The sequence below is a fragment of the Dermacentor andersoni genome, chromosome 5, assembly GCF_023375885.2.
Source record: "Dermacentor andersoni chromosome 5, qqDerAnde1_hic_scaffold, whole genome shotgun sequence".
Classification (NCBI taxonomy): domain Eukaryota; kingdom Metazoa; phylum Arthropoda; class Arachnida; order Ixodida; family Ixodidae; genus Dermacentor; species Dermacentor andersoni.
The window spans coordinates 201,200,369-201,213,403 of record NC_092818.1 but is presented as its reverse complement, the minus strand read 5'-3'; the positions used below and the strand labels follow the sequence as shown (position 1 = coordinate 201,213,403).

At 46.7% G+C, this 13,035-nt stretch overlaps 1 non-coding gene across 1 annotated transcript; it reads left to right on the top strand.

Annotated features, from left to right (window-relative positions):
- The first annotated feature begins 12,059 nt into the window (after window positions 1-12,059).
- On the top strand, window positions 12,060-12,132 carry TRNAT-CGU (transfer RNA threonine (anticodon CGU)). The gene has a single exon. It is a non-coding gene; the product is annotated as a tRNA-Thr (tRNA).
- Window positions 12,133-13,035: the final 903 nt, after the last annotated feature.

The following is a 13,035-nucleotide window of genomic DNA, read 5'->3' as shown; positions in this document are numbered from 1 at the left end:
AATGGCTATATTTGGCTACAAATTTGTTTTGCTCTTTTTTGTGTTTGGCTACATTTGGGCTACAGTTTCTCTAGTTTTGGGCTACGCCACGTTGTCCGACCTGGCAACACTGCCCCCGGTGTGGCCCCGCAGCCGCTCCGGCCATCTAAGCCGTGGTCCGTTTACTTTTTTGGCCGATAGTACATGGTGCTGTCGTGCAGTAGCGGCCGGCCGCAGGGCATCAAACCGCGGCACTAGGAAGGAACGAAGACCCTTTCTGGTTGTTGCTTTGCTTATATTCACCTTATTTTTCATATTAGTGCATGTCGCCGGCGTCCCCTGCTGCTCGATTTTAGGCAACATCGCGCAAGTAGCCGCCGTTGCGGCTATACGGTGACGCGCGCTCTTTCACGGCGTCGCGATAAGTGGGAAGCGTTGCGTGGACGTCCCAACCTGTAGCGGCGGCGCTCTCGATGCCAAGGTAAGTAAGCCAAGTCATCGCGGTCGACGGCAACTTTCCACCGCACTGCGGACGCCTTGAAGCCGTGGAATGCTTTCGTGAATAAACTTTCACGACTGACTAGTTATTCCGATTCGTCTTCCCAATCATCTCTCCCTGGCCATACTTTTGTAAAGTTTATTAACGGCCTACGCATTGTAGTAGCTAATTAAAGCAGTTTTCAGAGTCGTCGCTGACATAAACATACAACCCACTGCTGGATACAATGACAGAATAGTAATCTCGACAGAAAAGCCGTGCCCGCAGTAAACGTTGGCGCATGTAACTTTTTGAAGGGGTGTACGGTAGCGCGGTTAAAAGACGGTACAAAAGAAGACACACAGGGACACACACGCAGCGCTAATAAAAAAGCCCTATGTACGAGAAATGAAGTTCACGAGGGTTGCAATGTGGGCTTGTTGGTAATGCATCTTGAAGGGGTGTAGGTAGCCCCTTAGACGTCTCTTAATCGCGCAACCGTACACCCCTTCAAGATGCATTACCAACAAGCCCACGTCGTTTAATCGCGCTACCGTACACCCCTTCAAGATGCATTACCAACAAGCCCACATTGCAACAGGCCTGTAACTTATCGCGCCGGCGTGAAAGAGCGCGCGTCACCGTAGCCGCCCTTGCGGCTACTTGCGGGATGTTGCCTAAAATCGAGCAATGGTAGACGCCGGCCACATGCACTAATATGAAAGATAAGGTGAACATAGGCAAAACAACAATCAGAACGGGTCTCTGTTCCTTCTCAGTGTCGCGGTTTGATGTCCGGCTGTCGTCCGCTTGTGGGATAGCGCCATGTGCTGGACTACCGGCAATGCACGGTCCCCTTCGTCGCGACCGTCAGCACCAGAGCAACCGAACGCGGCACTCGAGATTTATCAAGCGTGACAAGGCCCCGCGTGACAGCGAGGGCCAAGCCTCATAGAGTTACTATACTGACTCTAGAGGACAAGCTACCCATAGGGCCCCTGCATTGAAATCGGGAACCGCAAGAGCGCCGCCATGTTGCTACGCGCTGAGGTTGCCAACTCCTGAGACGCTTGCTAGACTTGGCGACAGTGGTCAGTCTTAATCTGGCAACCGTAGCAGCGTAGCAGCATGACATTGAATAAAGATGAGCATGGCGTCCCGCTTGTAGTGGGGTGATGTGGTTTGCGTGCAGCCGTGTGTTTCGGTTTTATAAGTTGGTTCTTTATTCTATGTTGCGGGATGGTGTGGGTGCGGTCGACGTTGGCCGTGCAGGCGGCAGGTATGTAACCGAATGATGATCCTGTTGAAATTTCCGGTGGTATGCGGTTTTCAGAGGTCACGCCTGTTGCAGGAGGGTCACTCGACGAGATTACGAGTTAGGAGCTCGAAGCGGTGCGGTATGTTGCAGAAGCTGCTGTCGCGATCTATCGTCGCGACGATAGATCGTTCTTTTTTTATTACAAGTAGTGATCCAGCTGTAGGGCACATGTAACCGACAAACGGAAGTCTCAAAAGAGCACCGGAGATTATAATAAAGCAGGCGGCGCAGGAACTCCCGGGCACCCAAGGGACCGTGGGGGGATCAAAGCTCGAAGCAGAACGGTACGTAGGTTGGGGCCGCCGAGGCAGGTGTGTGCCAGGGAGTGTTTGCACGGACCCTGGCACGCGCAGCAGTGCCTCGCAAGGTCGAGACACATTAAAGGCACCTGCGCCCATGATCGTTCTTTTGCCGCGGTGCAGTGAACAAGATTAATCAGAATAATATGGAGGGCATCCGGTGCACTCGCGAATGCGAGTCATGGCAAATGTAGCTCGAGTCGCCTGGCGTGTGTAGTAATATCAGTTAGTTGTATAAACGTCAAGCAATGGGTCTAGAGGACGGTGTTGGTACGTTTTTTCGTGCCGCCCTAATCCTATACCCCCCCCCCCCCCCCCCCCCTACGGATACACGCACATACCCCTTTTTTCTATATGAATACATACAATTCCTTCCCATGACGGATTGACCCGTTCAAGTTGTCGACTTGCCAATAACTGTCATAGGAATTACTGTAATAAACACAATTCCACGATCGGATTGTTTACCTTTATTTTATGGTAACACTGAGAACTACATAGAACCTTATTTTGTATATGCGAAAGAAGTATAGGCCTTTTGCACATGTGGATATCAAAAGCTTAATCCAATGTGCAATACACAGACAAAGCAGCTGCTACAACATGAACTGCATTGAGGGCCACACAACACATACGCAATTAAAGGTGCAAAATATAGAGGGAAGCTTCAAAATACGCTCTGTAGCACTGCAAAGTAGAACATATATTGTACGTGTACACTAAATGTTCAAAAAAGCAATGCATCAATGTTGTTCCATTTGCCATCAAGTTTATTATCAAGTTCAAGTTTACTGAAGTTTATTATGAGGATATGTACAACAGGAATCTGCTGACACACCTGCAGTCAAGGTGGCTGTTCGAGGTGTGCTTACTGCCTCAGTGTAAGAAAAAAAAAAGAAATTGGGTGAATGTCGACAGCAGTGCCACTACTTTTTGCCTCTGACCTGCACGTGCTTCCGCGGCATCTTTGTTGATGCAGTCTGCATGAGGGAGCTGCTGTGGCTAGGCGTAGGCATTGTTTAAGCAAAAAGAAAAAAAGGCCATTCAAATGGGGGAATTATGGAAATAAATGCAGTCATTGTTTCTGTTCTTGCCTAAATGTTTTCAAAGATAGTGTCCAGAATACACCAGCACTTTGAATGCTTTTGCTTTTTACCTGCAGGTGTTGCTGTGAGATCTTTAGTATGGCTGCGTGCAGCATTGTAACACTTGGTGGACGCATTTGAAGTGGTGGCCAAAAGAGAGAGAGAGAGAGAGAAATTTGTTTACAGAAAGGCAGAGAGGTCGGCCTGAGCTATAACTTGCTCTGGCCTGCTACTCTACAAGTGGTGGCCAAAAATATAAAGAATCATCCTTGTCTGCATGAATGCTTTCAATTTCTAAATGCAGTGGTAACTATCACTATTGGTGCAAGGCCCCCTTCCCACATCTATGCGGCAAGTGCCATATCTCGAAACTGAATTTTTCCTTTAGTGCTTCACAAGGCGTCTGATATGTCCACATTAGAGGTGATCCGTTTCTTTTTATTTATCCCAGTGGGGAGAGAGCATCATTAAATTGTTTTTTTTTTATTTTTGCGTGGCTTGTTTTTTGGTTTGTTTCTAAATTTATCAAGCAGCAGTCTCATGATGCTAAAGTGACTCATGTAATGAAAACATCAGCTTTTGTTTCGCAGAAAAACAACGCATTTCCTGACCCATTGTTTGCTATCCCATTACTCGCATAATTTTGCACAGTATTCTACCTATATTGACTTGCTTGACCTCCACTAAAGAGTCTTGCATTTTCAAATACCATTCTTTCCTTAAAATCATTCGACACTTCTCATAATTTCTGTACCTTGGGCTTCTGGTACTATACATTCACCATTTTTGCTTGTTGTTTCTGACTAGAAATGTCTTCTTTAATTTAGAGCTTAAATTTTACCTTTGGAACACACAGAAGGGCTTGCCATTGCATATCTGCATAACAGGGAACATGTTTCATGACACATTTGCAAAATCCAACAGAAGATTGATGAATGCAGCTTGCAGTGTGATTTGACTGAGCTATAAAAGTAGCTCATCTCACGTGGTAAATTAAAGCGCATATTAGTGTTGTTGGAACCTCAGTGCTGACGCCCGATGTTGCAAATGGGTCGCAAGCCCCAAGGGTAGCGTTGGCCTGGCGGCCTGGGGCACAACTGGAAGCATCCGAAGGTCCCGGCAAAGCATGAGTAGACTGGTAACAGAACAACTTGTTTATTCTAGCATCGCAAAAGAGCGGCCGGTCAGGTCGACCGAAGTGGAGAGACGGGAGAGCACATAACTCAGCAGAAGAAATCGGAGCCTCTCTCTTGGCGTCCGGGGGCAGCTGCTCTTATACTCTCGGAGTTGAGGGCAAGAAGGAACGCCTCGTCACTGGCGCACGTGACGGCGCCACGGACACGCTGAGAGACACGTTGAGACGAGTGTAGTGACGCATCCGCCAAGCCGGCGCCGGTCAGACCTCCTCGCTTTACACTTGGGGAGCTCCTCTCCCCGGCTGCCGCGCTTTGACAAGCGTGGGCACACACACACACACGCACACACGAAGACACGTGGCACTGAAACACGCCTGGACGCGCTTGGCGGGGAGGCTTTGCGGCAGCTCCGAACGGGCCAAAATGTCCGCCGCTTTGAACGAAGCCCCGGCGTCCGTTGCATCCGCGCCGGCTATACCGCGCGTCGTAGGCGAAACGTAACAGTGTGATGTACAACATATGTTACACTAATGTGGTGGATTCTCTTGCTTATACAGCAAAATAATTGGCTCGCGAGAAAGAAAATATTTTTGCATACCCCTTCCCTTGTACACACTGATTTAAGGAAAATGAGCTGGAGTGGTTCATATGATCTACTTATTTTACCGGTGAGTATACTCAACAAAATTTGACCCAGCTGCTTGGTGGTATATGAGATTATGTCGGTATTGTATATCTGCGTGTTGTCTTAAATAATTGAATTTTGAAAATGCTCGTAAGGATCTGATGTGCATATCTTCAGTTTATGGATACATGTAAGGGACTCGGCATCAAGTGCAAATGAACGGTTCCACAGGCCCGCAGTCGATCATGCAAATAGATTCGCTGCACACATTTGTGACCAGAATAGATATGGCACATAAAATGGCATGCAAGAAAGTGTTGAAAATATTGTACAGCTAGCAAAACGCCTACGCTATTAATATGTGGGTTCATGCACTCGATTTCGTCCGTATAAGGCACATGCCTCTTGATTGCTTCGTGGCACAGAAATACTCGGCATAAGGCTGTTTTTCTGCTGTGGCCTTTGTAGAAACATAACTCTTCAAAGTGCCACAGTTAAACAGATTCTATGACTTGCTTGTGGATTCGCCAGTACGATTCCGGTGCGCTGGTCCATCTGTCCAGCAATTACCTACTGAAGGGAAACGTGCAAATAATAACTAGGAATAGGCAAGAATCAGATGTATGCGTTAAGAGGCAAAGCCGGCAATATCATTACTAATATGGATGAGATAGTTCAAGTGGCTGAGGAGTTCTATAGAGATTTATACAGTACCAGTGGCACCCACGACGATTATGGAAGAAAGAATAGTCTAGACGAATTCGAAATCCCACTGGTAACGCCGGAAGTAAAGAAAGCCTTGGGAGCTATGCAAAGGGGGAAGGCAGCTGGGGAGGATCAGGTAACAGCAGATTTGTTGAAGTATGGTGGGCAGATTGTTCTAGAGAAACTGGCCACCCTGTATACGCAATGCCTCATGACCTCGAGCGTACCGGAATCTTGGAAGAACGCTAACATAATCCTAATCCATAAGAAAGGGGACGCCAATGACTTGAAAAATTATAGACCGATCAGCTTACTGCCCGTTGCCTACAAAGTATTTACTAAGGTAATCGCAAATAGAATCAGGAACATCTTAGACTTCTGTCAACCAAAGGACCCGGCAGGATTCCGTAAAGGCTACTCAACAATAGACCATATTCACACTATCAATCAGGTGATAGAGAAATGGGCGGAATATAACCAACCCTTATATATAGCTTTCATTGTTTACGAAAAAGCGTTTGATTCAGTCGAAACCTCAGCAGCCATGGAGGCATTACGGAATCAGGGTGTAGACGAGTCGTATGTAAAAATACTGAAATATATATATAGCGGCTCCACAGCCACCGTAGTCCTCCATAAAGAAATCAACAAAATCCCAATAAAAAAAGGAGTCAGGCAGGGAGATACGATCTCTCCCATGCTATTCACAGCGTGTTTACAGGAGGTATTCAGAGACCTGGATTGGGAAGAATTGGGGATAAAAGTTAATGGAGAATACCTTAGTAACTTGCGATTCGCTGATGATATTGCCTTGCTTAGTAACTCAGGGGACCAATTGCAATGCATGCTCACTGACCTGGAGAGGCAAAGCAGAAGAGTGGGTCTAAAAATTAATCTGCAGAAAACTATAGTAATGTTTAACAGTCTCGGAAGAGAACAGCAATTTAGAATAGGTAGCGAGGCACCGGAAGTGGTAAGGGAATACATCTACTTAGGGCAGGTAATGACCACGGATCCGGATCATGAGACTGAAATAATCAGACGAATAAGAATGGGCTGGGGTGCGTTTGGCAGGCATTCTCAAATCATGAACAGCAGGTTGCCACTTTCCCTCAAGAGAAAAGTGTATAACAGCTGTGTCTTACCAGTACTCACGTATGGGGCAGAAACCTGGAGGCTTACGAAAAGGGTTCTGCTTAAATTGAGGACGGCGCAACGAGCTATGGAAAGAAGAATGATGGGTGTAACGTTAAGGGATAAGAAAAGAGCAGATTGGGTGAGGGAACAAACGCGGGTTAATGACATCTTAGTTGAAATCAAGAAAAAGAAATGGGCATGGGCAGGACATGTAATGAGGAAGGAAGATAACCGATGGTCATTAAGGGTTACGGACTGGATTCCAAGGGAAGGGAAGCGTAGCAGGGGGCGGCAGAAAGTTAGGTGGGCGGATGACATTAAGAAGTTTGCAGGGACAACATGGCCTCAATTAGTACATGACCGGGGTAGTTGGAGAAGTATGGGAGAGGCCTTTGCCCTGCAGTGGGCGTAACCAGGCTGCTGCTGCTGATGATGATGATGGAAAATTAAAGTGGATTACAACCCATGAAGGTGGATTCGGGTGAATGAAGTGGACTAAGGTGCATTTGGGATGTTATGGTGGATTAGGGAGGATTAAAGGGAATGAAGGATTAGGGTAGATTAAGGAGGATGAAGGTCGATGAATGTGGATTCGGGTGGATGAAGGTGGATTAGGTGCATTAGGGATGATTGTGGTGCATTAAAATGAATGAAGGAGGATTAGGGCAGATTAAGGAGGATTAGGGTGGGTTAATGTCGATGAAGGTAGATTAGGGTGCATTAAGGAGGATTATCGTTGATTAGGTTACATTAAAGTGAATAAAGGAGGATTAGGGTGGATTAAGGGGGATTAAGGTGCACTAAGGAGGATTAGGGGGGATTAAAGTCTATGAAGGTGGATTAAGGCCGACTAAGGTTGATGAAGGATTAGTATGGATTAAGATTTCTTACAGTAGGCTTTACAACCTTAATCCTCCCCCATCCACCCTAATCTTCGTTCACGCACCTTAATCCTGCTTAATACATCCTAATCCACTTTAATCTACCCTAATCGGCCTTAATACTCTGTCAGGATTGGGGTTCGATCCCATCGCTCGTGATCCGTTGTCAAGATTGGAGTCGGGCATGAATTAGAAGGTAGCTGGCCCATGCCGTCGTCCAACTTATCCACGCTGAGGACGTTGATGAAGGGAAGGACTGCTTCTCATCGAGAACGAGGAATATGGGTTTATTTACAGTATTTATATCAGTCTAACATGACTGTTTGAGAAAGTACATCAGTCTAACATGACTGCTTAAGAAAAGTGTGTCGAGCATCCGCACAACAGCAGTTTTTAAACACTCGGTCCTCCCGCGATACAAGGCGACGCGAACGTTCGTTTGGTGATCGCAAACTAGCCGCCTCTCCGCAGGACGGTCTACACGCACAAATGCACACACGTTCGAAGGTCCGGAACCGACGTCAGAGGGGCCCCGTAGAACTCGGAGCCGTTCCGAGTAGCGCGTTGGGGAGTTTGGGAACAATAGTTGGCCCGCCGAACTTCCGTCACAACGGCGATGAGGTTAGAGATTGGTGGCGGTTTCAGCACAAAGCCTGCTTCATCGAACGCATCCTAGCTGAAACGACGGAGAGTGGGGGATGCCCGTATTGTTCCCCGACTAGTTGATTTAGTCACGCTGTGGCTAGAAGTTGGCGGCGACGCTCCCGGAATGTTGTCGCCATAGTTGAAACTGGGTGGCAAACTTGCACTGCAGCTGGCCGTTCTTAACAGCGCCGGAATGTTGCCGCCATAGTGGAAACTGGGTGGCAAACTTGCACTGCAGCTGGCCGTTCTCAACAACTCCTTCATGAAGCCTAATTCATCTTAATCCACCCTAATCCACCTTAATGCTCCTTCATCGACCTTAATTTTCTTTCATACACCTTAATCCTTATTCATGCAAATCATTCTACCTTGATCCTGCTTAATACACCCTAATCCATCTCTATCAGGCCTAATCCACCTTAATCTACCCTGATCCATCCTAATCGGTCTTAATCCTCCTATATCACCCCTAATCGACCTTGATCCTCTTTCTTCCACCTTGATCCTCCCTAATCCTTATTCATGCACCCTAATCGGTCTTAATACTCCTTCATCAACATTAATTACCTTAGTCCACCCCAATCCTCCTTCATCCACCTTAATCCTCTTTCATAACGTTAATCCTTATTAATGCACCTTAATACTCCTTAATACACTCGAATGATCCTTAATACACTCTAATCCACCTTAACACTCCCTAATTCACCGTAATTATATCGCTAATGAATCATTAGTTAACTTAACTAATCATTCTCTTACGCAGGGGTGGACATGCTTTGGATCGCCTCTGGCCTTCCTTGGGTCACGTGATATTTTCTGTTCACAACACCACCTTGAAGAGATCTAAAGGCTTTCGCCTTAAAAAGTAAAAGCAATGTGCACTAGCTAGCGCTCATCACCTGCAATACTACGGGTATACGATACTTGCCACTAATTTTTTCAGGGCTTGCATTCATTGTATCTGACTGACGCACAGATTGACGTAAGGTAGAAGTGATAGCTCCTCTACAAGCCGCTATTTCAATTTTGAGTAAAACAGGCAGCGGATCCTAACAATCGCGAAAAGGGCGATCGAGAGGCTGTATCTTCGCACATAATTGTTCACAGCAGAAAGCAGAATCTATAGTGCTGCGTTTCCGACTGAATAACAACAGTTGGCGACGTGCCAGGTGATGGAGCCGCCGCGGAATATTAAGCAAACTGAGGACAACCGCATCTTTATGCAACGTACAAATTGCCGCAACAAAAAGGTTGGTGAGCAGACATGAAGAATGAAAAAATGCAGCATTACGTGATGATTTGCTACAAGCAATAAGACGTCTCACCTCGCAAACAACGCTGTTCTTTGTTGGAACAAAGTTCTTTCGGCCAATGTTATGCAGCCACTGCTTCCTGCGCAAGCCGTCGCGCTTTCCTTATGGTACCATAAAAACGGCATAACCACTTTCAGGCTTCTTACTGCAGTTATCTGCGCAGCAGCACGGCATAGCGCTAGAACATAGAACAGTAAACACAGCGTACAACGTTCGCTACGCCGAGCTAAAGTACCGAGCCAGGTGTTGAGGAGAAAAATGGCGCGAACGAAAAAGAAAAACACAAGCCAAACGCAAGATCCGCGCGTTTCCAAGGGCAACGGCAGGGAGACCAATCGTCGTGCAGAAAAACGGGGGCATAACTGGCTTCCGTGGGGGGGGGGGGGGACGCGCAAGGGGCGAGGAGGAAGCGAGGAGGTCGCGCGGCGGCGGCAGAGTTCAAAAGTGGCGGTACTTTCAAATTATCAAGGGACATTACGCGGAGCGAGATAGCAGCGCATTCAATATACGTACAGTTTGTCGTACTTCAGTCGTGTTTTTGCCACGCTGGCAGCCAGTATAGAACTCCCAACACGGGGACACGGTGCGCGTGTTCTACTTGTAGCTGATCGATCGATCAGCTACAAGCACATACAGGGTGATTTGTTGTGGTTGTTTTTTAGACCATACAGAAATTTTACAAGAAGGCTTGTACCGTGAGACACCTGTCGTCATAGCATACGAGCTCACGGCGGGGCGGAACTACTTTGCTGCTGTTTAAGTTACTCTAAAAAATAATTAAAAATTGTTAACTTTTTTATTGTTAGCTTGAGGGCAGTTGTTTAGATTGAAAACTTGTAGGGCGTCCCAATTTATGGCATAACCATTTTTGAGAAACAAAATCGCACGTAATTTGAAATATTTATCATCGAAATTGAATGCCAAATCCAGGCAATATCGAGACTGAGCGCGTCTGGCTGCGCTTCAGACGGCAGCGCCCTGTAGAGAAGTGTGTGGGGTTTCAAGTTTGAATGATAGCATTTTCTGCGGTCGCGGGACGCTCGGTATCGATGTTGCCTGAATTTACCGACGAAATTCGATGATAACTATCTCAAATTAGGTGCATCATTAAGAAATATTTTATGAAGGTGCATTAAAATGTGACTGTCTTCAAATTCGCCGTCTAACCTAGTGCCCCTATGGCACTAATAAAAAGGTTAATAAATGTTTCTCATTAGTCTTCTGAAGCTCACCTTATTAGCGGCAAAGTATGTCCGCCTCGCCCAGGAGCTCGTCCGGAAAAACGTCACGTTCACTACGCTTATAGCCTGCAGTGTTTATTAAAAAACCTGTATTGTTAAAAAAGAAGGGGCCACCCTGTAACATATATACCGCGGTAGGCGTGGTGCCCTATACACAAGTCGCGTACAGCTGCGCAAAACGCACCGTCGCGCGCGCGAATGGCGCAGGCAGCTGGCGTGCGGTCACGTGTTCCACGAGGTCTGCGTGTCCCAGTGGCTGCATTGGAACAACATCTGCCCCGTGTGCCGCACGCGGCTGGTCACGCCTCCCGCGTCGTCGCCGGGTGGCCGCCGCAGCAGGCGCGCGCAGCCTTGACGCCACCGGGCAACGAAATCCACGTTTGATGACGACACATTGCTCGCTGTCTGTTTTCTTCTTTCCCTTTTAAGGCGTACGCCTTTAGTGGCTCATGAGTGTCCGGGCGCAGTCCGTGGTGGACGCAGGAAAGCGGTGATCACCGGCGAGGGGAGCAAGGATCGAGATGAAGCGCCACCAGCGAGCAGAGCAAGGAGAGGAGGCGCCATGCCAATAGCGCTGTGCGAGTGGGTGCGTGGGGGTGCGCGCACATCGGCGACAAACCTTGTAGCCGTATGGTCGTGAGTGCATCCCACGCTCGCAGCCACGGCAGCGTCCGTTTACAGAACGGTTCAGACAACAGCAATGGAGGCAGTCATAGATAAGCTTTCACCTGTCGCAGTTTAGCTCAGCAAAGTGCCCATAGATTCTTTTTCTTTTCTCACCTGTTTAAGGCACGACGTCAGGGGCACGCAAGGCGTCAGTTACGATATTTTTGCAGTACTCAAATATTGTTTGCTATAGTAATCGACGCAGTTGGGATACGTAAATGAATTCACACTGGCACTGGTGGCCTCCCTATAAAATAATGAAGTTACTCCATTCGTTGCTTGCCCCATATTTAAATGGCTTAATTGTTGCCTAAGCTGGTTACAACTGAGGCGGTTAGAAATAAATATTAATGGTATATTTAGACCAGATGGTATGATGGGGTATATATATATATATATATATATATATATATTACGTACTAGTAGTGCCTGCGGCAGAAAGTATGTTGCACATCCACCGCGAAGGTTTGTGAGTGCTGGCGCTGGCTAACACTCCCAGGGTTAGTTTACTAGTCAAACAAATACGCAAGAAAGCGGATGGGATAACGGGCGCCGTGGTAGCTCAGTTGGTACGAGCATCGCACGCGTAATGCGAAGACGTGGGATCGTTCCCCACCTGCGGCATGTTTTTAATCCACTTTCATTTCCATTAACTTATCATTTCTTTAATTCATTTCGTACGTACGAGTAATTTCCCCTATGTTGTACTTGTTTGTTGGCTTCTTATGATATATATATGTATCAATGAAAAGTTGTGTAGGTCCGGTGCATAGGTAGTTGAAGAAACGAAAGTGCACACTTATGAAAATTGCATCTTTAATGCTTTTAAAAACCTGTCGATTTTCAGCAGGAACTCTATTGTCAGGGGAAGCACTAGCATTAAGATGACATTTTAAGTAGTCTCTAGACGCTAAAATTTAGTCATAACATTGCCATCCAGAGTGTCTGTCTCCTTCCATATCAACTGCCCAACGAAATGTTGCTGAGCTTCAGTGATCTGGCTAAAAACGGCATACACTGCACATATACGACGGTGAGAAGACTCAAGATCATTTTCCTTGTCAACGTTTTTCGAGATTTGCCGATGGAATAATATCAAGTACTCCAGCAACACTATCACGGAAGCTTTTCTTTCATGGATCTTTGGCACACACATGAATTTAGGAACACAATATACCTTCTACTATAGCATTGAGGAATTGAGTGTCTCCTGATACTTGCTGAATGGACAAATAAATGCGTGTTCCTAATCCTCGCAATATTTAAAAATGTTTGGTTGTACCGACAGCGCAAATGCTCATGGCCCATTTCTTACAACCCACCATAGCGCCACTGAAATATTGGCAAAGTCACAAAAGTGATAACACATGTTAAAGCCACACTTAACATAACCTCCTACTTAACATAACCTCCTGACCAACCCGTATATATAGCTTTCATTCATTACGAGAAAGCGTTTGATTCAGTCGAAACCTCAGCAGTCATTGAGGCATTACGGAATCAGGGTGTAGACGAGTCGTATGGAAA